General features: G+C 40.7%; 1 long non-coding RNA gene across 1 annotated transcript in view; it reads left to right on the forward strand.

Moving 5' to 3' along the window:
- Positions 1-22,850, forward strand: part of LOC306961650 — a 79,953-nt gene that overhangs the window by 33,236 nt on the left and 23,867 nt on the right. Inside the window, exon 3 of the long non-coding RNA XR_013792785.1 lies at positions 14,596-14,652. This is a non-coding gene — a long non-coding RNA (uncharacterized lncRNA). The remainder of the gene's footprint in view (positions 1-14,595; positions 14,653-22,850) is intronic.

A 22,850-nucleotide genomic window follows, 5' to 3' on the forward strand; every position in this document is an offset into this window, starting at 1 on the left:
CTATCCCCTAAACCTTTTTTTCCCATAACTGTGACTATAGTGCCTACTATATGTACCTAAACTTTATCACACTGAACTAACAGACCGGCAACAATAACCACACAACTTTCCTGCTCCCCCTCTCCTTTTTTTTTAATAACTTCTTGCATATGTGGGCAGTCAGGGTGTGGTTGGTCGGCGTCCATTTTGAGACTATAATGAAATTTAAACAGCGGCTCGGCCCGTCTTGTGCTTTCCTCGTCCGTCTGAAGGTCATGACCATCACCGGGGCTCGTCTTGGTGGAAAGCTGCCAGCCGCTGACAACTGCCACCGCTGCTTCCCCGTGTCTGGCACTTGCCTCTCCCCACTGCAGGGCATTGATTAAGTGGCACGGCGGCCCCTCACCTGCTCGAGCCCAGCCAATCCGAGCGGGGCAGTCGTTTCGGCCAGCCAATCGCGTTTGAGGGAAATGTTTGGAGTGGCTAGAGACAATCCGCAGCGGCAGCAGCAGCAGCAGCCGGCGGTGTTGTTTTTTTTATTTTTTTTATCGTTTTGTCAAGGAAAAAAAAAAAAAAAAAGTTGTGGAAAACGAGGAGAAGATGATAGGAGGAGTGAAAGGTAATGAAGCATGCCGCGAAGGATGATGAAGGAGAGAGGGACAGTGCGGCAAAGGGGTGCATCAAAACAGTCAGAAGAAAGATAGTAAGAAAGTTGGGGAGGGGGGGGGGGGGGGGGGGGGGGTTGAGGCTTTTGAAATGGCGGCAGGGACACTCAGACTAGCGGGGTAGGGGGCTGCATTTGTGATCAAGAAACACACGCGCGCACTGTCCAACACACACATAAATATTTGGAGCTTTTCAGGCAGCTTTAATGAAGTTGTCAAGATGAAAAATGAGCCAGTCAAATCTAATCACGTCAGGAGTTAAGAAGCAAACTTTTTGGTGCAGAACTCATACGGCCGAGGGAAGTGGATTCGGCTGCGGAGGAACGGTGTCGACGTACACTACAGTATTAGTCCAGGAGGGAAGAAAATGCATTAATCATATGCTTTAGTGCAAGGGACGGAGAGGAAAAAAAAACAAAAAACAAAAAAGGGAATCACCAAAATATGGAGATTCAAAAATAGACACTGGCCCCGGCTCAGATCTCACGGCTGTGCAAAACGGCGAGCATTAGACACACTATACTGTAATAAACACGGGGTAAGAGGAGGCTTTTTCATCATTCACTGGCTCCGGAAGACAAAACTTATTATGGAGAAAGTACTCTTGGCGCTAGAGCCGCTGCAACATTAACCTGCTGCATTGTTCAGGAAAACCTTAATCTGTTTTGCGCTATGTGTCTGTCCCGAAACTTGCTACTGTGTGCACTTCTAATCCCGTTACACTGCAGTATCAGTCACCCTAAATGTGAACAAGTGGGGACAAACATGCATGAATGATCAAGACGAGAAGCAACGGGCACTAACAGCGGCACTAACAGAGCAATGGAAAACTAGACGTTTTTGAGATTTATTTTGGCAACGCGGTATTTTTTTAAGAAAGATCATCAATCGAGCGAAAGGCTGTGAGAAACAATCAACAAATTTCCAAGGCTGGGATTTTTTTTACTCGTGCTGCTGAGGATCTAGTACAGTGTGCGTTTTTTCATCAATACATTTAGCACTGGTTTTGCTGTATCTAGGTTGGCAATGCTTTATATTAAGGTGTTCGTTAAGTATTAATAAGGTACTAATAAGCATTAATAATATGCTTATTAGTACCTTATTACCCTTTGCTTATTGTACTTTTATCTGTTAACATACTAATAGGCCATTAATAATACGCTTATTCATAGCCAACCCTAAACCCTCAACCCTTACCCGAACCCTAAAATGATTAATAATGCTTATTAACTGAGGTATTTTCTATATAGGCTTTGCACTGGTTTTACTTTTCACTTCCTGATGTTCCCAGGTACGTCGATATGTCTCCATCCAGTAGCTGAATTAGTCTCATAAATTTCCTTGTGTAGTTGTTTTTTTCTTTCTTATGTTACCTTCTGTCTCACTTGTGAAGATGACTCCCGTGTCCTCTCCTCTCATTGGCCCGTTGGCAGACTACTCGTCCTAAGGTGACTGCAGTCGTGTTGTTGAAGCCCCGACACCACTTCAAGCACAAAGAGCATCTTCTTGTCATTGTTGACCACGTGTTGCTAATTGACGTCCTCCATTGTCCTCAGAGCTGGTTAAAACTAACAGTAGCTGATGGTCTGACAATTGTATTCGAATTGGTATGGCCTGACCTTCTGAGGTTTGGTCACGCCGCAGAGCGCGGATGAGTGTCTGGAGGTCTCCCAGAGTTTGGGGCATTTAGGGACGTGAAATGTGAGCGTAAGTACCAGCGTAAATACCTCATGCAAATGGGGGTAAAAAAGGCTTGAGTCAACATTGTTTTTTAAAGCTCGCTTATTTGCCCTTGAGTCTGACATGAGATGTTGTACATAAAACAATAATTTTATACAAGTTCATCTGATGTATTGTGTTGACAAACGGAATAGCAAGGTGGTACCGAAAAATACGAAAATCAACAAATACTTGTCATTTTCTCTTTGCAACAGTGTTTTCATGGCCTAACATATTTTGATACTCATCTTTGAATTCACGCACATTTAACCTCAATGTTATCTGTAGAATACAGTGACAGAAAGAAACAAATAATTAATTTCAAAATGTTCAAATGCACTTGTTCCTTGAAATTGCCAAACAACATGTTTATCGCAGAGCGAAAACACAAAGCTGTAGTTTGTAGATTTTGCTCTTGTATTGTGTGAAGTAGTTGACAGACACACAGACTGGGCTGTATCCATGGATGTTGGTGTAGAAGGCAGAATTGGGGAGCGGTGAGACACGGAGCCAGACAGTCAGACAGGCGTTTCCTCAGCTCCCTCTGTTCTCTCTGTTTCTCTGTCAGAAAAACTCACATATTTTATTCCAACTGTAATATCATTAATGGCTTACATTGGTATGTTCTTTTAATACACTCGCAGCTCAGTAAAGCTGTCGTGTACAGTATACTGATATGATGCTGTCTCGATTGTTTGTTCAGTCATCCAGATATCTTTATTTTATGTCTGTCTTTTTGTTTATTTAGTCAAGAACGTGCATATTAATGAACACAAAAAAGTCTCATGCATGTAAAGTGCCACGTGAGATTGTAGCCCTGGGCTAATTTCTGTCTGTTCCACACTTGCACTTACACTCACAAATGCACTCCTTCATTCTGGCTCCAGAGTGGACCCTATTGTCCATGTTTTTTAGTGGTAGAGACTCAGAGCACTTGAGGAAACCTTAAGCTTGACTGTTTTTTAATCGTTCACTTGTCTGTTGTCTCTGCCCTTGTAGTCCTTAAATCACGTAGTTATCTATCTGCCTTTCATCTTGTCTATTGAATTAGGCCAAACTCGAAGGACTCTGCGGCCTCTCCCATCTGTTCACAGTCTGTGTTTACCGTCTCCACATATGGAGCCATTCTGTAAGGTGTCTATAAGTAATCCAGGCTGTTAGCTGAAGTTTGTTTAGAAGGAATACATGATAAGAAGAAATACAGCACCCATGATGCTCTGGACTATATGTGCTAAAGGCAACAGACAGTCATGGGATGAAGGAAAGTTCGAGTCTGTAGTAAATGTTTCTTGGACTTTGGCTAGTTCAACTACTAGGACAATTTCTAGCTTGCACTCTTCTGGAGTATAAATAACTGCTGGTGGTAATTTTAAAAAAAACCCTGATATGCACAGTACAAGTTTTTACATGCAGACACTGTGTAAGTATTCGGCTGTACCTTAACAACTTCGATGCAGTACAAGGTGATTTTGGTTACTACTTGAACTGTTTTTGCAAATCCACTGAAAAGTGTTTCTGAGAAACATAAGACAGTGAATTGTCTGATGATAAAGTTTCAAGGTCTATGCAGGAACCAAATGTAAAATAAATAACAATTTGAATTTTTTGTTATGCATATTTGGCAAAGGAAGGATTTATCATAACTTCATGGCATAGAATTGGGTTGCAGTTACCAGAAAGGACCCTTGGAAGATCCACTGGCATTGAAATGCTGTCTCAGTAATAAATGTAGTTTATTGTAGTAAGACAAGGCTTTATAACTTTTCATTTGGACCAACCAGACTCATGCAATTACAATGAGCATGAACATGTATAATAATCTGAGGGTGAGAACAGTCCATACATCTTTATCTTACAGGGAATATATCGATTCACCAGGCTCTCAGTGGCAGAGTGGTTAGCACTCTTGGTTCATATGTCTTCCCAAGGGTTCTCACAGAGCACTCTTGCTGACTTTTTCCTCTTGTTCAAACACAAGCATAGTAAATAATTGAGTATAACTAAATTGAATGAGTGTTGGAGTGAGTGCTTGTCTTTAACTTTTTGCGGTGCTATTGGCCGGACAGGCTGATCACCGCCACAGGCCCCAAGAAGTTAGGATAGCTTACACTGTATTACAGTTTTTATTCCAGTGGTTTGCACTTTTAAAATTTCATCTATTCCATATTGCGAAAGTTCAGGTTGGCTCAGAAAATGACTTTCTCTTCTAAGCCCCTTCACTAATTCTAAGCCTTGCTTGTTTTGCACACTTCGGAAACTACTGAACCCACTCACTCTCGCACATTTGGACATATTTCTTTGACAGCTCCGTGTGTACTCCGGTATGTCGACATTTGAAATGAAGTGTACGTGCGATATAGTTGGGAGGAGAGGAGCGCAGTACTCCTCTGACACGCAGCAGACATGGAGTGGCTGGAGAACAGTTCTCCTGACAGGACGGCCCGCTGTAACATGACCCCACTTTCACACACTCTTAACACGAAACGCTAGACGCATGTACAGAGCTGCTCCACAGTCCGGTGATACAATACAGATGTATACGATCGATGCAACCCTCTGCACACTCATAATATACTCACCGCTGTATGGAGGATTTTAATACGATTTCTATTATTTCAAAGCCTTTACACTGTATTTTTAAATGTGGTGCCATTGCTGCACCAACAAACGCAGTATCCTTTCATTTATCTGACTACATCCTGACAGTGGCAGTAAAACAAGTGATGCCTTGACTTCCCTCTCCCCAGACACTTCTCAAGGCTAGACTCGTCCACAATAATGATCCAGTCTTCCACCTGAAACTGAGAAACAGAATCATCCCGTCAAAATGTTACAGATAGAACATTCATTTTTCTGACTGATTCATTTGTATCGCTTTATTATATCGTACATTGTAGCAACAAAAGGGTTTTGAATTTCCCGGACTTGAGTTCAAGATGCCTCACCTCTGTTCTGTAGCCCCCGTCCAGATATTTTTACAACCTTTTAAGGACAGTATGTAACTTAACTAGACAGCTGAGAGCCCACAAAGGCATATTTCTTGAGTATCACATGTTTGTCTCATCTAATGTATTCTGTATACAGAGTCAGGACAAAGGATATTTTTGTAAAACTCACTGTATGCCCGTATGTATTTCCATGTACAGTGCGCCCCTGCAGCCTGTGCACATGTGTTTGTTTTCAGCTCATTGTATATTAAGAAAGACTTCAGTGTGTTGATGTCCCAAAGGAGCACAAGCTGTGCCCCAAGCCAGGCTGACTCTGAGGCCTCCTGCTTTTTGTCAAAACCCACTTGGCTTTCCTGTCCTCCGGCTATCATCCGGCAGACTGTAGATCCACACCAGTTCGCTCATAAAGGAAACATTTTTATTACACTCAAGAAAGTGGATAAAAGGCTTATTAGGAGCTGACTACAAAATTTCAAATGAACAAAAGCCGTTCAGAGTCAAAATATTTCAGTTTATTGACGAAGTGGCGCAGAGCTGTCGACATTTTCCTGCGAAGTTTCTTTTTACACCCAGCGTGGCTTTTAAAAATGCATAGTTGGAGTCTTTATCGCTGTTGTTAATCAGAGCTCTTGCCTCATGCTTGATTTATTTGAGGCATTAGTTGTGGTGGTCCACAAAAAAGTTGCACAAGATAAAAAACATATACTGAGTTGGAGAACAGTGACAGTGCAAGAGGGAAACGCAGTAAACTGTTCATCATGTGGAAGTTGCTGTCACTGCGTGCATCAATCTTCATTGGAAAATAAGTTAAGTTTGTTACTGAACTTGACAAAAAAGGTGCTTCTTGTTAAAGCAATGAAGCAACTAACCTGAATTAATAACAAGAAAAGATGAATATCCCAATTGCATCCACTTCTGTTTGAGTTTGAACCCATGTCAAAGAAACTGGAGTGTGTTTTGAATAACTCCAATCACAGATCTAAAAATGTTGCTGTTTCCAATTTCATTTCAAATAACGGACAAGTTTCCAAGTGTGAAAACCACATCCAAGAGATCAGTCCAAAAGTTGTAATGAAATATCAAGTTTCCGTGAGTGGAGATAAAAGTGCTAGTCCAGGTATGAACCCTCAAAACTCAAGTCCAGGTCAGACACTGATCTTTTTCATAACAGTCTTGTATAACCAAACTTATTTCTGCTGACTATTTGAAAATCCTTGGCTTTAGGTGCCCACATGTGCGGTCTATCTCTATCCACTGTATAATCTCATCATCTGTGCGTGCCCATCCCTTTCGCACTGTTTGTTTGTGTTGTATCCAGTTGCTGGTGCCATATGCTCGCCGAAGCCGCGGTATCACACTCTGCGGCAGGCCTCAGTAGCCTGCTGTTCCCAGAGCTCGCTTCCTCTTGTCCAAACAAAGAGTGCACTGACAAACAGTGCAAAGGATTCAAGTTCACCATGAAAGTTTCACAAGAGAAGCCCTGGACATATTGTTTTACTGATCCGCTCTCCAAAGATATGCACCTCTGTTACAGTAGCTCCAGCTCAGGACCAGAGTGGCTTCATGGCAGTTTCAAAGTTATGCAAGTACTTTAAATATGAGAATGAGTGCAGTGTATGTAGTGTGTAAATGTAAAATCCACACTGTTGTATTGTAACCCAGCATCCTCCACTTAAATTGTGTTGTCACATCATGTGGAGAGTCCTTATTCCTCTTCTAGCTTGGAAAACGTCAGGAGATGTGAATTTGTTTAAGTGTTTAATGAGTGATAAAGAGTGTGGACACCTGAAGTCTCTCTTTAACCCAGCTGTGACTATTGTCCTGAATCCAATCTGTAATCACTGAACACCGCTCTTGTTTAGGAAAAGCTCTTCTTTTCTCTGCTGCTGCCTCTGTCCTAGAAATTCTCTTTTAACGGCTGTTGTGCATTCTGTTTGAAGCGCTGCTTGACAGCTTCATTTGTGAAGTGTCTCAATTAGGCAGAATATTTCTGCCGACATATCTCGACACCCAGACTGTCTCACCAGAACATGAAAGCGGGGCTTAAGGAAGTCATCACACACCTCGCAGTGAGAGGCACACACACATGCAACACTAAAAATAGAGCAGCTATCCTGCTAACGCTGGTTAATGCTCCTCACCCCAGACACTTGGATTTGCATATCTTTAATGTGCTTTTTCACTCTCTGTCTTGTGTGGAACAGTCTGGGCTCTTATAGGAACTCTCGGGAGGCCTTGCAGTGCATGTTGGGAGGCAGCTTTTTGTATCCGAAAAGCTGGAAAAAAGCGTGCTGAAAAGATTTCAACAATTGTGGTAATTAGAGATTTTGGAATAGCCAGACTCCCTCCACTGCTCCGAGCCACTCACTTTCCCTCGCTCTCCTCTCTTTCACTGTAATGCTGTCCATCTGCTCGGACAGAAAGGTATTGAGTTTGTCTGTATAGGACCGCCATCTGCGCTGGGACACTCCCACAGCTCTGAGACCACTTCTCAACTGTCCTCGCCACCATCCGGACTGTGGCTCAAACGTAGCTCAAACAAGGTCATACATTTATAACTACTGTATACATGGGTCACTGTACAGTATATATATATATATATATTTTTTTTTCTTGTTTGAAATTTGAAGGCAGTGAAAAGAGGAAGCTGTGAAAAACAGGTGCATTATGCTTAGACGTGTATTGCAAAATCCTTAAAAGTAAGGTAAGAATATTCCTTTACAGATCAAAGCTAATGAAAGTTTTGTTGGGTAATGAGCTGCCAATCTCTTGGATCAGTGTATCTAGCTAACAGCCATTTACATAATGTTATTCTCATTTTGAATGAAACCAACCCTTCCACGAGGGTGCTTTACCATTTTAGGCACCATCTTTCGACTACAGACTATTCTATCATGACATTACGATAAACAGTGGACATCACAGTGATCCGGTGGGTGAGGAGCCCGTTATCACAGTGTTAGTATGTCCTTAGCTTTCGCCCTATTGGACAGAGCAGAGTTGTGCCAGTTGGTGTGCAGCCAACATACAGCGTGTTCATGATTCTCACGGGACCACTTCTAACTCTTGGCTTCTCCTTCTACATCACAATCGCACAGTCATGAAGCACCTTTTTATAGTTTGTACGAGACAAAGTTCAGCTCAGGGCAAAAACTTAATTTTACTCATTTTCAACATTGTTTCCATTAGCTCATGCAAAATTCTTAGTTGATATGAATTGTGAAACAAAACTTGCTCGCCAATACAAGTTGGAAATGTTACTCTTAATAACAGTCAATACTCAATGCCATGCTGAGGTTTAATGAACAGCCTTTATGCTCAGGAACGTCTTATAAAAACGCAAGGACCTTCTGAATTAAATCTTAATCAAAATAACTTTTTTAAATCTCAGCGTCACCTAGAAATGATGACCTTTAAAACGAGGTGAATGTATTACCTTAATTTGACACACAAATCTACATTTAAGAGCTTGTGCTGTAGCTCACAATATTAGTTTCATTGAGATAAAGCATTTACCTTTACAGCATTAAGAATATATTTGTGTTATAATGTGCTGCCAACCTCTTTAGTGTATTATACTGCCTGATAAACAAGTGCACTGCTTATTCCTTTGTTGACTTTGAGTGAAAGCTCCCAACACTTTTACCATATGCATATTGCTTGCTTTTCTAAATCTGTTTTCACTGACTTTTAAAAAGGATTTGACACAATATTCTTCAGAGAAGTTCAAGCAAACACATGAAAGAACTCAATCTCAATGCGTTCTCTATTTATTTATCAAATTAATCCTCCGCAGTCGATAATCTAAACACAGCTTGACTTCTTCAAAGTGCTCCGACTGTAAACGGCCCATCCTGTCAGGGCCAAATGTACGCTCTACAAGTTCTCTGCTTTTCTTAAATAAACTCATCTTATCTGATACATACCGGCCCATCAGCGAGGAGTTTAGCGTAGCATTTGTCAATCTGCTTTTTTGCTTATTTTGATCTTAACTTGATCTTTTGCTCTTAAAAAATATATAACAGACATTGTTTAACAGTTCAATATTTATCAGCAAACCCACAAACATTATTAATATTCTAAGTGCTACTAAAAATATTTTTTTTGCAGGAATAAAACAGTTTATGAATATCCATCAGTGATCCCTGGAGCTGTTTGATTTTGGAAATACCCACAACAGCCACATGGCTTCATGACCAGAAAGCACTTTACAGATGGAAATGTGCAAACAAACTGAATGAAGCCAAGATTCAAAAGAAATTGGTTCATTTAACACAGTAGCCAATATGGCATGTTATTTATCTTCCCATTAGCTTTACAAATACACAGTCAGTTGGGTCAAACTGTGGGTATACCTGTTGATACTTAAAGGAACAGGCCACTGTTTTTCCAAACTGAGATACTGTATGTTCTTACCTGAGCTTACACAAGTTGATGTGTACCTGTCTAGTCTTTGTGCGTGCGCTCAGTCACGCAAAAAGACCAAAGATGTTGTCAGCATTTTTCATCTTCTCCTCTATGGGGCCAAACGGGGGTGATGTTAGAAGCGACCAAGCTACTAAGTGTACTATATTGTACGGCGTAATAACACCTTAGGAGCACTTTGACATCTGCGCAGTAATATCTTCACTCCTAAAGAATTCTGAATTTATTACTGCGTGGACGTCAAAGGTCTCCTAAGGTGTTATTACGCCTTACAATATAGTGCCCCTTTTTATCCGCTTAGAAAATCAAAAAATCAATGTTTAATTTTGTGTAACTAGAATTTGTGTAATTACTCATGTAACCTTGCTCTGGTTCAGTTACTCATGTAGCCATATTTAAATAGAGAAAACATGGAGGAGTTTAGTCGCTTCTAACTTCACCCCCGTTTGCTTGAGAAGAGGAGAGTCTAGATGCTAACAACATCTTTGGTCTTTTTGTGTGTCTGAGTATACGCACACAGACCAGACAGGTACACATCAACTCGTCTAAGCTCAGGTAAGAACATATCTCAGTATGGAAAAACAGTGGCCTGTTCCTTTAAGTAACAACAGGTATACCCACAGTTTGACCCAACTGACTGTGTATTTGTAAAGCTAATGGGAAGATAAATAAAATGCCATGCTGGCTACTGTGCTAAATGAACCAACTTCTTTTGAATCTTGGCTTCACTCAGTTTGTTTGCACATTTCCATCTGTAAAGTGCTTTCCGTTCATGAAGCCATGAAAGCCATTAAAGGGACTATACAGAGTTTAAAAATGTTAAAATTCTCTATTTTCCTCCCCCTACATGTTCCAGCGATGTCCAAAGCCCAGACCTGTTCACCTCAACTGCCTCTAAAATCCTGCACTGTCACTCATAAAGTTGTTACTTCGGGTCCGAATTGCCGTCATGCACGAGCTTAATATAGAAGGTGCAGTTACACGTATGACCTGAGGTGGCAGTAGTGAGTATAACATGGCCAACTTGCATCTAGCCCCTTTAAGTAATGGTAACAATGGTCAGTCAGATCTATACAAGCGGGATTTATGTTGATTTACAAACCTCTCCTCTATTTCATTTGGACTGCTCTGTGCTGCTGCTGAACTCCAGTCTTGTCTCTGAATTTCAAACGCTACAATATTCCCGCATGTGAGCGCTGAATGAAGCCTGTACTAATTAAGAAGAGTATTGGACCATGACAAACCTTCTCCCGGCTGCAGCTCGAATATTCGCTGTTAAAAACTTGCTCTGGTTCAGTTTCCTCCTAATGCGGGGGAACTGATACACGGCAGTCCAAGCCTCGAAAGCAGAAATTTGACATTAATTTTCCCTTTTGTTGTTACAGACTGAAGCTGAAGCTTAAGGCTGAATGAACATATTTAGTACAAAGTCTGCCAAGAAAGTGATATTGCAGCTTTCCCTGGGCATGTCAGGCAGAGGGGCTTGAAAAAAAAAAAAAAGGGAAAATACATTGTGTTTTTTCTGTGGCAGCCATGGTGAAAAGTAAACACAATGACTTTTGTAGATAATAACCAAAGGCATTATTTAAACTTTATAAAATTGTTTACTTAAAGTTGTCAGCTCTGAAAAAGTTTGATTTTTATTACCAGATAAATTGGTATGTATTTTCCAGCTGTGGTTCTCAAACTTTCCACACTAAGGGCCATAGAGAGGTGCTAAATTGCAAATGAGTGAATGTGATTGCATAGCGTGTTTGACACACCGGCTTTGTGCCTCTGATAATCTAAATAGTTTCTAAGAGTTTGTGCTGTGGCCTTGTAGCGTTTAAGAAAAACAAAAATGTCAAGTGCACCTCCTATTTGCACCTCATTCAATCTACACTTTTTCTTTTTACTTACAAGTGCTCTCCTTGAAACGGGCAAAGTCAAAACAAAGTGGAAACAATATGTGCAAATATATGGAACCCACGTTTATCTTTTTTAACTTTAGTGCAGTTTAGCCAGACTGGACACCGTTATCACCCTTCATGTCCCTTGCGTTCATGGTTAATGAAAAGAAGAAGAAAAAAAAAGCCGAAAGATTTCATTTAGGTGTGATTATGCAGAAAATAAATGATTGTTGTTCTAGGAATCCTGCATGAACTCGTCTGTGTGTCTGTGTTTTTTCATCCATTCGTCTCTGTCTGCCCATCGCCCTGACAGTCTCATCTAGGCCACACAGCTGTCCTCCAGCCGAGCAGCCCGGGCGCAGTGCCAGCCAGCGGGCGCCAGTTGGGTAGTCCATCAGTGGCATTAAAGACATGTTATCCACCCGGGTCCATCCACGCAGCTTATGGCCCTGATCCCCGGTCCAGAGCCCCCCTGGTGTCGCCCCCAAAGTCAAAACAGGGGGTCTCCGTACTTGCTTTATCAGCATGTCGCTTAGGCATTCAGAGTCCTGTATTAGCGCCCTTAAAACATGTACACAAATACATGAGAAGGAGGAGACTGCTGGAAATAACTGCTTTCTCATCTCAAGCCAAACGGCCTCTCTGCCCGGGTCACTGTGTGTAAAGCAACTCCATTCTGCGGTCCGTCGCTGTCCCTCGCCGCTTGGTACTGAATTTAACAACCTCAGGAGAAAGGATATTATATGTTGCACGTTAAGGCCTTCTGGATGAGAGGAACATTTTCTAGACAAGGACTGGCTAAAGCTAATCCCATGTATTTAAAAAAATATCCCTGTATTCTGCAGAGGCCTAAACTTTGGAATTCAAGGTACTTTTTAGTCAAAGCTGAATCAAGTCAAACTCAGGGTAAAAAAAAATAAAGGTACATGGACTGAACTTGAATTGCAATGGACTCTAAATGAAATACAAGTGGGACCAAGAGCGCTGTTTTCACTTTAGAACAAGGTTGTGCAAATATATTAGTGCAAAATGACTTCCTGGTCTGGTCTTTGACTGTACATGATTGTATTGATCAATTAGCCCGGTCACGCTAACAAAATTTGAAAATCTATAAATTGAGGCTGGGAAATATTCTGAGATGAACAATATATACTGAGGACCACTTAACTTAATACCATTGAAACCAAGTGATACTATTGAAACTAAGTGTGTTATATTCAATAACACACGAGTTGTGATTGGCATAAAACTTCATGAAACACAATTGATAAAAAAAACATGAGGAAAAATGCAAATAAATGTAAATGACGATAAATATTGAGTTCAGAATGATATTGTTTATCTGTCATTGATTAAACGATAAGTCTATATAATCATTATCATGACAGGCTTATTGATCAGTGCATCATTGGCCGTGTGTTTAACCTCTTAACCCCCACCTGAAACCAAATTTGTTTTGTCTAGTTTGGCTTTACCCAAATCCAAAAGCTCCTTGGAAAAAAAGCGAAAAGAGCGACAAAAAAAGCAACAAAAATGTGTTGGAAACATGACAAAATAGCGCAAAAAAGCAAAGAAAAATAAGCGATGAAGAAAGCAGCAAAAAAAAGAAATTCAAAACACGACGAAAACAAGTCAAAAAAGTTTTGATCAGTTTTGTAGGTCTCAGTTTTCAAATGAGGCGTGACTCTGGCCTATAGGTGGTAAGCTCCAGTCAAAGCTTTTAGATTTGGGTAAAGCAGAACTGGACAAAATGCACTGGGTTAAGGCTAAGAGGTTAAGTTTTGGTCTACATGTCTGTGACCCTGCGCCTCTCAAGGCAAGAACAAGTGTGGCTCAGGGTAAAGGTTCAGAGACCACTGAAATAATTCCCCCAAACCTATTTTAGATCCATATAGGACAAGCAAGAATACAAAGTCAGCGATGTTCGCTTAACCCGCGTTGCGTAAAGCAGATGAAGGGTTTCACGCAGCTCAAAAGGACTGTTTGTTTCCGGCTAAACTTAGACACATAGTGGACTTTGTGCTAAAAATATGTCTGCCTTGAATTCAGAAGAGGATTCACACAGAGCCTTGTCCTCATTCTTTCTATGTTAATTCGAACCGTTAAAGCTGCAACCCACTTTTATCTGCAGCGACAGTGTGCAAGTGTCACTTTGAGTGTCCATTCAAGGGTCATTGTGGAGCTGCGTTTTAGTAACCTTTGATGCACGGCTGCATTTAGCCGTTTCATATGCCGGCACTCACTACAATTGAGAGGATTTTACCAACAGAGCTTTTATTGTATGGGCGGGTTTGGCATTGTTCTGTGTCAAGTGATTTCTACACTTGAACATTTAGGGTTAAAGTTTGTGAGAACTGTGGAAGTATATTTAACAACAAATTTGCAGTTTTAGCATCACTGGAAGCTGTCATAGGAGCACTATGTGATTGTAATATGGCGTATTAACAGGAATTGTTCTGCGACCTAGTGGTTTAGGCTACAGCACATGTACTATACCGGCCACAGTCGTGAGATTAACACCCGGCATCTGACATTTACATCCGGCTTTTCACCCTCTTTGACACTGGACTGTCCCGTCTAATAAAAGCTACAAAGGATATACTTCTGTTAAGTTTGGCCCCGGATAAAAATATAGCAATTTATTTATCAAATACTTTCTTGAATGTGACATGCAGCTACATACAATCTCACAAATGGGATAATTTAGATAAAGGTTTCACAGAGAAGTCATTATTGGACTTTTTTACTAAGCTCTTCCTTTATTAAAATGTCTGTTCTCTCACTCTCTTTTTGTTTTAATTAACCAGGTCTTTGGAAACTTAGTTATAAATATTGAACTGACAGAAACTTTAGAGTCCTAAAATGTTATCTACTTTTGGCCTATTAAGCAGAGAATATGAAATAGAAGCTTTCATAGTTTCATGGTAACATTATTTTAAATAACTTTTCCCTTTGACTTTTTGTCCACAGATGTCATTGTGGGGACATCGCAGTTGAATGCTGAGCCCTTGCCGGAAATTTCAGAAGGTAAGCTAACCCAATGTGAATGGCTTTAAAAACATTATTGTGTCCGTGTCTGACTTTGGTTACTCACTGCGCATGAAACCTTGACCATTCGTAACTCAACCTTGAGTATTAATGGTGTGAATGCTTTTTCTTTCTTTTTTGTATTGTAGCGCAAAGCTTTATTGGATTTAAACTCTTCTTGATAAAAAGAAAAGTGTACTGAAGAATGTTGAACAGTTACGAACAGAGGTGGTTGCGAAGGTTTTCAACATTTTTTTCTATTGTTTGTGCACTGAGTTATAATGAAACAACTTAAGTACAATACCAACCTCCTGTGCATGTTGGAAATCCTTTTTGAACCTCCAGGCCAGGGGTAGGCAATGTCAGGCCCGGGGGCCAAATCCGGTCCTCCAGCACAGAACCTCTGGCCCCCAATATGATTTTGAGAAATATTATTATGCAGGTAAAGGATCAAATAACTGTTAAAGCATTCTAAACATGTGAGAAATAGTGTCTTTTTATAGTTTATTGTTTAAATGTCTTTGCAGAACATCCCACTTAGTCATATATAATGTAAAACAGTGATTCTCAACTGGTGGGTCGGGACTCAAAAGTGGGTTGTGAGCCTGTAGGGAACTTTTTTTTCAATTTCCATCTGAAACTACACGGAAACACACTGGAGTCTGTAACAATTAATATTGGTTGTTTTGATCATGATTTCAGTCTTAAAAGCAAATCTAAAACCATGTGATAAATACAATATTTTATATGATATATGACAAATGACAGTTTTATTTGGGTCGCAGCTTGTCATTAAGGTAATGGCGGGTCTCGGAGCCAGACCACTTTAGAGCCACTGATGTAAAACATTGGCATTTGCAAAAAATGGTTCTTAACTTTAGGTTACAATGGTGAGGTTCGGCCCTTGGGGTTTTGGCAGTGATGAAAATCGGCCCTCCGTGACACAAACTTGCCTATCCCTGCTCTAGGCAACTTGAAGACCTCCAGACAATAGCTCCACCTCCCTTCTTCCTTTGTCACTGTCATCTGTCGTAAATGCCGTGTTCACATGTGGCCGAACACAAAGGAAGACTCAAGCTCTAATAAATAATGATTCGCATGTGCTGAGCGACCGCAATGCTCCCCAGCGATAAAACTGTTTTCTATTACCAACTGTATCGACTTAGCATGAAAAACGGCCTGTCGCGCCGTCACCGTGCTCTGGGTTTGAAATAATACGCAGGATGCCGGTTTATTGGAGCCACATTTATTGTACAATTGATTACAGTTTGTCTTTAGGATCAGAGTGATATATGACGCCATTTTGGCCATTCGATCCCATTGACACTTGATTTTCGACCCCCTAATGCTGGCCTTTGGTAATACTGTCACAGCATGGAAGTTTGACAGCTTGAGGTGACTCTGCTGAGAAACAAACAGAATACACTGTTTACAACCTGTGTGCTTAAGGTGGAGAAATTGATTACCCCTGTCGGGCAACGTTTACATGCTAGTATGTTTGATGAGGTGTGTGATGTCTTTGTAATAAGAATAGTTGTGGATTTACAGTACTCGTATCGTATGCATGTCATTTGGCTTCATAACGACTCCTCGTACCTTTTTCTTGACTTGGCACAGCGAGAAACACCTGTAGCTTAATTATTGTTGACTTCAAGACTTTTTAAAAAATACTTGTGTCTCCTTTAATGACCCTATCTTCTGCATCCTTTTCTCTCACAATCATTTAATTTAATGGAACAGGCCACCATTTTTCCAAACTGAGATATGTTCTTACCTTAGCTTAGACAAGTTGATGCGTAACTGTCTGGTCTTTTTGTGTGCTCTCAGTCGCAAAAAAAGACCAAAGATAATAATAATAATAATTATAATAATACTCCTTTTTATCCGCTTAGAAAATCAACATGTTTAATTTTGTGTGACTATACTTGGATCGTCTAACTACTCATGTCACTGTATTTAAAAAGGGAAAACATGGAAGAGCAGGTGTAAAGACCAGACAGTTACGCATCAACTCGTCTAAGCTCAGGTAAGAACATATCTCAGTACGGAAAAAAGGTGGCCTATTCCTTTATGGGCGTATTTCACCACATCCAGCTCTTAAAGGTGCATTATGGAACATTATATGTGTGCTTAATTTACCTTTTCGATGACCCAATGGCTGTGTGGGTGGCTAGCATGACACCTTTACGTTCAATCATGGTGGCCTTTCCATCGCTTCAGGACCAGAAACTCTAAAAAAATCAATTGATCCTGGAGGCACCATGATGGAAAGGAAAGCTGCCAAGCTAACCACACGTACAGCCACTGGGTCACTAAGAGGTCAAATACGCAATAGTTTAAAAAAAGAAATTCACATAAAACGTTCCATAATGCACCTTTAACTGCATCCAATTAACAATATTTTCTGAATCCCTTCTTTCCTTCTGTCCAAAACATCTCAGTCTGCCCTCACTGTCTCTGACTCTGAGAGATCTGACTTCGTCTCAATCCAAAATCCTATCCAACCTCACTGTAAACAACTCTGCCTGTTGCCTTTTCATCAACATCAAACTTTGAAATGCGCTATTAGCTAACAAAGCATGAAATACTCAATTAGAATTATCATAATATACATGATGCATCTGAAAATGTCCTCTGTTGACCTAGTTTTACCACAACCTTTTGAAGATGCAACAACTGCATTCACAGAAAGTCTTCCTTTCCCCTCCAATTTCTTGTCTGATATTCATCCGTTCTCTTGATTTGGATGTTGTAGCGTGTTGCAACCAGCGGGGATCCCTCTTCCCCGGTTGTTTTTTTTTACTCTCTATCGCTCTTCTATAAGTAACACACCCTCCTCTCTCCGCCTGCATCTGGAGCCTCTGCTGAGCCATCTTCTCAAATTCCTGGCATGTTTCTTTGCCGGGTTAGGCATCCTCCGGCTGGCTGTCTCCACTCACTGAATCCAGCAGAATAAATTACCGTGTGTCCTCATACAACCTATCCACGCACACACAGGCACTGCAGCAGACATCCCGATCCGCAGCTTTGTCTAATGTTTAGCAAAACCCCAAAGGGCGGCTTTTTGTCTTCTTTGCATTTTATTTCCCCCCCCTAGCAGACAACAATTAATTTTAACAATCATCGTGTTATTGTCTTGAAATAATAGAAACAAACTGTTGGACTGTTGTTTATTGTGATTCACTTTGATCAAGAATGATTTGATTTCGGTGTAGAATTTTAGTATATATAGTGAAGTGCTTATTTTGAAGTATCTTTCAAGTAATTAGGCCTACATTCACATTTCTATCTGCATCTAAGCCTCTAATTGCCCTGGCACCTGCTCCAAGTGCTGAACAATTTCAATATTTTTGCGCTCTGTTTTTTTGTTTAGTTAACCCCACCCTTTTGTTTCAATGACTCCTTCAGTCTGTGCCCTCAGTAGACGTTCAGGCGCAAGCTGCTGGCAGGACTCGAGTCAGATCCGCTCACAAAGTCTGAAACGGGTCCACCTCATTCTCAGCGGGCCAGTCTCTCTGCACCCGTTCATTAACACGTCTTTTATAATTAATATTGCAATCATAGTTCAAACGGCTTCACCGATTAAGTCTAACAGGAGGTGTTGCATCCTGGAAATGTCTGCCAAAATCAAGCAAAATGCAACAATTTGGAGCCTAATTAGCCTTCAGAAGAGAGCTGCTTCAGCAACCCTTTTGATTTTTTTTTTGTTTACCTGTTTTCTAAATTTGCTTTGTGTGTTTGTGTAAGGCCAAAGCGTAACTAGTTTTTCAATCCATCATTTTCTCTCTAATCAGGTCTTCAAGGATTGTTTACATTTGAGCATACAAAAACAAAAACCTTTTTTGGAATCGTTTCCACTCATCTGTGCATCTAAGTCCTCTAAGGTAAAGTGCTTATGTGTGGTAATGATGCTCCTTTGTATAGATTTTAAGTAGTAGTATTGAATACAACATACAGACTCTGCACAGAAAGATCCAGGATGTAAACTTTCTTGCTGTGAAGCAACTAAGTGCTGGATTCTTATTTGTATATATCTTTGCACTTCTCTCAAACCAGATGTTAGATTTATTTTTTATTTATTATTACATTTTTACTTCTACTACTATATGCTTCTTCTATTCATATACAAAATGAAACTATTTGTGCTTTGATCCACTGATACAAAAAATGAGCCACTCCAACAACTGTTAGTTTGCTCTAAACACTCCATTAGACTGGTTTTAATCATTACTTATATCTCCAAATGGGATTTACCTCATTTCTTGTAATTATCTAAGTTCCTTTGAGAAATGAATCTGTCTTGAAACCTCACAATCCTATTACAACCCCATTATTTTTGCCTATGTGCCTGTATGTAAATATCATTAGCCGCACATATGCTCCATTAAACCCTTTTTTTTATGATAATAGCAATTAGCACATACTTATTCGCTGTATCTCTCCTTGCTGTATAACTCTTATCACGCTCCGTCTCCGTCTGTCTGCGCGGCACACCAGGCTTATTAGCAGCTGGCACAAAGCAAAGCCACCACTCCCGCACCAGCCAGTCAGCTCCCAGCATACACTCGCCACTTCCTGGTCTGCTATCGACCCGTGACATCTGATTGGACCCGTCGTTGCCCGTTTCGCTCGCGTCCAAATTATTATTATTTTTTTTCCAAAATGGCTGACATGTTTCTGTTTGTGGTCTTTCAAATTGGTCTGTTTATGTGGACACAATACTGACTCGTGGCGCTGATAAGACGCTAGCTAAATGACAGTGATTTGAATGATTGGGCGATTACAACAATAAACAAAAATAAAGGCGAGAGACGATGAGATGGATGGGTAAAAAAAAAAAAAAAAAGGGAAAAAAAAAAAGCTAAAAGTGCGAAAATGCGGTTGAAAATGAGATTTGAGTGCAGCGTTTAGACATCAGACGGTGGCAGCATAATGGCACTGTCTAAGGCTGCACCAGCTGTGGGCGCTGAGTCCGAGCCGCGGGTCACACGAGGACACGGCGGCAGAGGGGAGGGGGGGGGGGGGGGGGAGGAAGAGGAGACAGAGCGATGAAGGCTGCAGGGTTTAATATGAAGCAGAAACAAAAGGACAATGAGAAGATACAAACCATCGGCTGTTTGCTCGCCACGGACTTCAAATGATGTTTTTTTCTTTACAGATAAATCGAAAATATTTTGGCATTTCAAACTTTTAAACCATTACAGTGTTACAGTGTTGTTGCACATGACAGGATTGTTGTGGTTTAGAGACAGTTTTTCCTCCCTAACAAATTCTGAGATAGTTCTGATCACAGATTTATAAAAATGTAATGGTTTTATTTTCCTACATGAGCCTGGCCTTGTGTATTCAGCATAACTTTATAACCTCTTACCCCCCACCCCCACCCTTGACCGAGTGCATTTTCTGTGGTTCAGTTTTACCCGAATCTAAACGCTCACAGCCTATCGGCCAGAGTAATGCCTCATTTGAAGACCTACAAAACTGCTCTAAATGGATCTTTTTCCTCGCGTTGTTGCCGTGTTGTCATCGGATTTTTGCCACTTTTTGATTGCTTTTTTGTGGATTTTCTGTAATTCTTTTCATCAAATTTTTGCTGCTTCTTCATAGGTTTTTTTTGTCACTTTTTTGTGGCTTTTTTAATCGCATTTTTGTCACATCTTTGCCACTTTTTATGCCACTTTTTCGTTGCTCTTTTGTTGGTGGTTTGTCCTCGGTTTCCTTTCGTTTTTTATGCTTTTTTCATAAAGCTTTTAGATTTGGGTGAAGCCAACCTGGAGAAGATGCGCTCGGTTCAGGTGGGGTTACGCGGTTCTTATTATTATAAAATAAGATCTGCTTTGCTCTGGAGTCACTATGACATCGGCAAAACTTTCACATCGAGCTGTGCTTCAATTATTAAGGCAGCAGTTCTCAAACTGTCTATGATCGTCTTGTTTAGTGTGAAGTCTATCCTATACCTTATTAAGTGCCTTTCACACGAGGAGTTTTTCATTGAACTTCCTCATCTGCCCTTCCCATCATGTCTGCACCCACAGCTTCCAGCTCCAATCCTCTTAGCTTTGTCTTTTCCTGCCATTCCCAAGAGCCGGGCCAAATGAGATCACAGATACAGATAAATGCCCGGACCCTTATGAAGAGCACACAGCCAGCAGATGCTGATTAGTAGAACTTTAACACAAGGGCTTTCTCTCACACGACTCCACGGCCAGGGACTAAATGAGGGACTGAGCAGTGACTAGGCGGAAGGGAATGTTAAGGAGCTGGGAACGCCGCAGAAGATTAGGAAAAAACAATTGATATGTTCATTTGTGGTTGTCCTCAACAGGTGCGACTTACGGATTACTTCAAACCAGTACAAATTGACCTGGTCTAATTCTGGTCCAATGTCAGCCAGTTCATGAAACTATGTTGCTATTTTTTTTTTCCTGACTAAAACCAGTCCTTTATGTATCCAAACATTTACCCACACAGTTTTCTCGAGTGTTCTGAAGTTATGCTTCCAGTTTGAATTCACAATTATAGGCAAGGCAGGGAATATTAATTAATATAGCACATTTCATACAAAGCTGCAAATCAATGTGCTTTACTATAGACCAGACCTGGGCAAAGTACGGCCCGCGGGCCACATCCGGCCCGCGAGATGATTCAGTCCGGCCCATAACTTGTAGGGCATAAATTCATAAGCATGTCAAAAAAAAAAGTAAGTCTCTAGCTCATTCCTGTGCGGAGTTATGATTTTTTTTTTTTTTTTATTACCAGAATGCTCACTCCAGCCACTAGGGGGCAGATTAAATAAGAATAAAAGTAAAGAATTCCACAGGTGTCCAGCAAAGGGCACTGGCATAATAAGATATAAGGATATAAACAACACATTGTGTGACTTGCAAGTGGGAAATGGACAGTCTGCCCCTGGGCAGCTGTGGCTACAATAGTAGCTTACTACCACGGAGTGCGGAGTGAATGAATATTGACTACAAAGTAGCAGAGACTTGTGACACAGGCTTGTAAAGTGTAAGCCGTTGTTATGAGGCTACAGTCCTGCCAGACTCATCATTATAGATTTATTGAAAAAAAGTCCTCAATGTATTTTCCCAATCAAAACATTTTTTTTTATTTTGGAGCTTTTGTTCATGGACCCCGGCGATACACTCCCGATATATTATACTTATATCCCGATATAAGTTTGAGTTATTGTTGGTGCGGCCCTCCGACTCAATTCAGGCTCCTCATGTGGCCCCTTTTGAAAATGAATTGCCCACCCCTGCTATAGACGGAAAGAAATACAATACCAAAGCTACCATAATAGCAAAAATTCAATTAAAAGCAATAGATGACAAAATGTGGATAAAATCTTGATCAAATGTATACAAACTTTCCCCTACAAAGATGACATTTGACGACCCCTCCGTACCCTTAATGACATGTTTTGACACCTCCGCTATATCACTATAGACATTATTTGACACCCAATGCCCCAAATTTGAGCTTGATGTGAAATTTGGGGAAGCAGATACATAAACCTTGACCTAGACCATCAGAACAGATTCCAGTTTGTCGCTAGTAACAGAGGCTGCGATAGGTGGGGCCACTACAACTTATGCTAGGTTGACCAATAAGAGGATATAGTTTCCCTGATTTTTTATGCAATTCCTCTCTATGGGGATCCTAGTAATATACAGTATGTATGGATTGTTCCTAGTAGGTGTCCAAATCGTCAAAGGCTTCAGTAAAAGTTTCCTATCTAGTTTTAATAATTGCGATTGACTGATGTGTGGCAGAGGGCACTCTCTCCCAGTCTGGTCCCGACTCTGGACATTATTGGACCATAGGCTCCTTCCATGGTTTTATACAGTACAAGCCAAGGCTACAGTCCGGTGTGGCGTGTTTACATGCGTAAGACCCATGTATGCCCATTACAATAATAACACTTAAAGTTCACAATGTTGTCCTTCCCCCCAAAACTACAAATTGGGATGGTTGAAATGAGCTAATAGCAAATTCTGAAATGAATTAAAAACAATCCTCTGCAAACATCAGGTCTCCTTAAAAACATGCTGCAGTTCTTAGTTCGATTAACATGTTCAGAAAAGCATGTGACATTAAGTAATGGCATTTGAAATGGCTCCGTTAACTGAATCTTGTTTTTAAGTATTAAAGTTCAATTAAACTCAAGATTCATTTGGAACAGTTGTTTAAAA

The sequence above is a fragment of the Gobius niger genome (assembly GCF_951799975.1).
Source record: "Gobius niger genome assembly, chromosome: 1".
NCBI lineage: Eukaryota > Metazoa > Chordata > Actinopteri > Gobiiformes > Gobiidae > Gobius > Gobius niger.